This window comes from Monodon monoceros, unplaced genomic scaffold (genome assembly GCF_005190385.1).
Source record: "Monodon monoceros isolate NGI ecotype Baffin Bay Population unplaced genomic scaffold, NGI_Narwhal_1 Super_Scaffold_22, whole genome shotgun sequence".
NCBI classification, from domain to species: domain Eukaryota; kingdom Metazoa; phylum Chordata; class Mammalia; order Artiodactyla; family Monodontidae; genus Monodon; species Monodon monoceros.
In genome coordinates this window covers 45,366,773-45,371,433 of record NW_021703779.1, presented here as the reverse complement: position 1 = coordinate 45,371,433, position 4,661 = coordinate 45,366,773, and the positions used below count along the sequence as shown (strand labels likewise).

At 35.7% G+C, this 4,661-nt stretch overlaps 1 pseudogene; it reads left to right on the top strand.

Moving 5' to 3' along the window:
* Positions 1-4,173: 4,173 nt before the first annotated feature.
* LOC114906510 lies at positions 4,174-4,446 on the top strand (annotated as a pseudogene).
* The last annotated feature ends 215 nt before the right edge of the window (positions 4,447-4,661 follow it).

Sequence of the window (4,661 nt, the reverse complement as noted above, 5' to 3'; positions counted from 1 at the left end):
AAAGGAATCCGAACATAACACTAAAGGAGTCTATGAAACCACAAAGTAAGAAACCAAAAGAGAAAGACAGGAATAAAAAATAATGACAAATGCCTCTCACCCCCAGAAAACAATTAACAAAATGGCAATAAGTACATACATATCAATAATTACTTTAAATGTAAATTGACTAAATGCTCCAATCAAAAGACACAGCATAGCTGAACAGATAAAAAAAGACCTATCTATGTGCTGCCTACAAGGGCCCACCTCAGGCACACATTCATTGAAAGTGGAGGGATGGAAACAGATATTCCATGCAAATGGAAAATAAAGCTGGGTTAGCATATCAGACAAAATAAACTTTGAAACAAGACTGTAACAAAAGACAAAGAAGGGCGTTACATAATGATAAAGGGGTTGACCCAACAAGAAGATTTAACATTTGTAAACATTTATGCACCCAATATTAGAGCACCTAAATATATAAAACAAATATTAACAAAAATAATACAATACAATAGTAGTAGGGGACTTTAATACTCCACTTACATCAATGGAGACATCACTGAGACAGGAAAACAATAAGAAAACACTGGCCTTGAACGACACAGCAGACCAGATGGACTTATATAGAGAACATTCTATCCAAAAGCTGCAGAATACACATTCTTTTCAACTGTACACGGAGCATTCTCCAGGATATATCCCATGCTAGGCCACAAAACAGGTCTCAATAAATTTAAGAAGATTGAAATCATATCAAGCATCTTTTCCAACACAAATGTATGAAACTAGAAATCAACTACAAGAAGAAAACTGCAAAAAACACAAACATGTGGAGACTAAACAACATGCTACTAAACAATTAATATGTCAATGAAGAACTCAAAGAGGAAATAAAAGATAACTTGACACAAATGAAAAGGGAAACACCACAATCCAAAATCTATGGGATGCAGCAAAAGCAGTTCTAGAAGGGAAGTTCAAACCAATAGATGTCTATTGGTCTATTTTCTTGTTTCTCAAGAAACAAGAAAAATCTCAAATAATCAACCTAAATGTACATGTAAAAGAACTAGACGGGCTTCCCTGGTGACGCAGTGGTTGAGAGTCCGCCTGCCTATGCAGGGGACACGGGTTCGTGCCCCGGTCTGGGAAGATCCCACATGCCACAGAGCGGCTGGGCCCGTGAGCCATGGCCACTGAGCCTGCGTGTCCAGAGCCTGTGCTCCAAAACGGGAGAGGCCACCACAGTGAGAGGCCCCCGTACTGCAAAAATAAAGAAAGAAAGAAAGAAAGAACTAGAAAAAGAAAAACAAGTAAAGACCAAAATTAGAAGGAAGGAAATAATAAACATGAGAGTGGAAATAAATTAAATAGAGACAAAAAATAGAAAAGATCAATGAAACTAAGAGGTGGTTCTTCAACTACCTCTTTTATCTTTAACTTTTATCTTGAAGTTTTATCTTCAAGATAAAAAAATTGACAAATTTGTATGATCCTTTGGGGGTGGGTGGGATGAATTGGGAGATTGGATTGACATATATACACTATTGATACTATGTATAAAATAGATAACTAATGAGAACCTACTGTATAGCACAGGGAACTCTACTCAGTGCTCTGTGGTGACCTAAATGAGAAGCAAATCCAAGAAAGAGGGGATATATGTATACATAAAGCAACTATACTGCAATAAAATAAAAATAAAAGTTATTTTTAAATGAGGGGGGAAATCAGATCCCTGTGGGTCTTTAGTATTCTCCTACATAATTTTAGCTTCATTCTGTAGACCATGGAAAGGCACTGAGTTATTGTGAGTAAAGGAGCGAGAGGCTTAGATCTGAGTTTTAAGAAGGTAATGCTGGAAATTAGTAGGCTCCTAAAAGTATTTGTTAACTGAATGGAGAAAATGATGGCTAAAGATTAGGGGATCAGATAAAAGGTACTGTTACTATTTGGAAAATAATGGAAGATAAGGTGGAAGACCTCTCATTCAATGAAATCAGGGACTGAATTTGATCAGTCATTTGCTTTAACAAGCAAGGAATTAAGAAAAGATATATACATTTACCTTAGAGATTATAGTTTTAACCTGAGACATATATGCGTACACTCATCCAGCAATTGTATAATACAGTGCCAAGGCCCTTCCTCTGAGTATAAGTCTGCTAATTGGAATTGTTCCATTTTTCTTGCATGAGCCACACTCATATTTCTATTTCTTTAAATTGCAGCAAAGAGCAATCAAGTGCAGAATCTTAAAGACATGTTTATGAACTTTTCTCAATTATGTTTGGTTCACCTTTCTCATACTTATTTGAATTAAAATATTTTCAGCCACTCACTCTCACCAAGTCTTTCCAAAGAATTACAACTTAGTTTTCATAGGAACAGCTCTCTTACACACTCAGGTTTCATTGGTTTACATAATATTTAATTAAATACTATAACATAATGAAAAGTACAACTGCATTGACTGGCTTGTGGAAATAATACAACTGTTTCTTGGTAAAAACATACAACTAAATTGTTGGGACCAGGAAAGTTCAATGTACCAGACAATCTCCTACTAGTCTCCAGTGATGAGTGTGAAAGAGGATCAGAAAGTATTGTTAATGAGGTGATTTGACTAATTGGGGATTGGCTAACAGAGCTTCCATTGTGATGATGTGAGCAAGAGCAACAGCAGTGGAAAAAGACAGGAGAGGACAAATTGAAAAGACATCAAGACACAGCTTTGGAAATAAACAGACTTGAGTTCAAATTCTGACCTCATCACTTAGCTGTGAACCTCAAAGTTTCTGTTTTCTTACATGTAAAACAAGAATAATGCAGTGTAGTGAAAGATTGATTGGGAAAACACAGCTTATGTACTTAGAAATGTGCCTGACACAAGTAAGTAGAATGATATTGTCAGTAGAATTTTATGATGAATTGATAAAAGTGAAGACTCAAAGATGATTCTCTACTGTCTACCTTGCCTGAATAAAAGATAATAAGATAAAAAATATAATACCACTAACTGAAGGATGAGAAATGGGAGAGGAGTTAAACATGTTTTCAGGCTGAGGGGAAGGAACTAGCAGCAAGAGAAATTTTTTTTTCATTAGAAGTTAAAAGTGGTTTTCTCTGTTTAAAAAAATTGACAAACTTGTAGACAGACTCATCAAGAAAAAAAAGAGCCCAAACCAATAAGATCAGAAATGAAAGAAAAGAAATTACCACCAACACCACAGAAATACAAAAGATCATAAAAGAATACTGTGAAAAATTATATGCCAAGAAATTAGACAACCTAGCAGAAATGGATAAATTTCTAGAAACATACTATCTTCTAAGAATGAATTGTGAAGAAAGAGAAAATCTGAAAAGCACAATTACTAGCAAGGAAATTGAATCAGTAATCAAAAAACTTCAAAAAACCCAAAAAGCTCCAAAAAAACCCAGATGGCTTACAGGTGAATTCTACAAAATATTTAAAGAAGAGTTAACACCCATCCTTCTCAGATTATTCCAAAAAATTGAAGAGGAAGAAACACTTCCAAACTCATTTTATTAGGTCAGCATTACCCTGATACCAAATCAGACAAAGACACTATTAAGAAAGCAAATTATACGCCAATATCCCAGATGAACACAGACGCAAAAAACCTCAACAAAATATTAGCAAAATGAATTCAACAATACATTAAAAGGATCATATACCATGATCAAGTGAGATTTATTTCAGGGATGTAAAAATGGTTTAACATCAGTAGATCAGTGTAATACACCACATTAACAAAACAAAAGATAAAACTAACATGAATATCTTAATAGATGCAGAAAAATCTTTTGACAAAATTCAACATCCATTCATGATAAAAACTCTCCACAAAGTGAGCATAGAGGGAACATACCTCAATATAATAAAGACCATATATTATAAACCCACAGTTAATATCATACCCATTGGTGAAAAGGAAAGCTTTCCCTCTAAGGTCAGGTGCAAGACAAGGATGCCCACTCTTACCACTTTTATTCAGCATATTATTAGAGGTCTTAGCCACAGCAGTTAGGCAAGAAAAAGAAAGAAAATCTAGCCAGGAGCAGTGCAAAAAAGAGACAAGAGCGATCCCTGGACCGACCAAAGCCCGTGCACCACTGTATTCCTGTGTTCATTGCCTAAATCTCACTGTCGTTGCGACCATGCCCAAGAGAAATGCTGAAGGGGATGCTAAAGGAGATAAAGCCAAGGTGAAGGACAAACCACAGAGAAGATCTGCAAGGTTATCTGCTAAACCTGCTCCTCCAAAGCCAGAGCCCAAGCTTAAAAAGGCCCCTGTAAAGAAGGGAGAGAAGGTACCCAAAGGGAAAAAGGGGAAAGTTGATGCTGACAAGGATGGGAATAACACTGCAAAAAATAAAAATGTCATAACGGACCAGGTACAGAAAGCTGAAGGTGCTGGAGATGCCAAGTGAAGTGTGTACATTTTTGATAACTGTGTACTTCTGGTGACAGTAGTTTGAAATACTATTTTTTTATCAAGTTTTATAAAAATTTTGTTTTACTTTTTTTAAAGCTATGTTGTTAGCACACAGAACATTTAATTGTTGTTTTTTTGGGAAGGGCACCTGTCACTAATAGAATATTTCTGAAGCTGGATTGATGTGGGGGAAAAAACATCTTTCCTGTC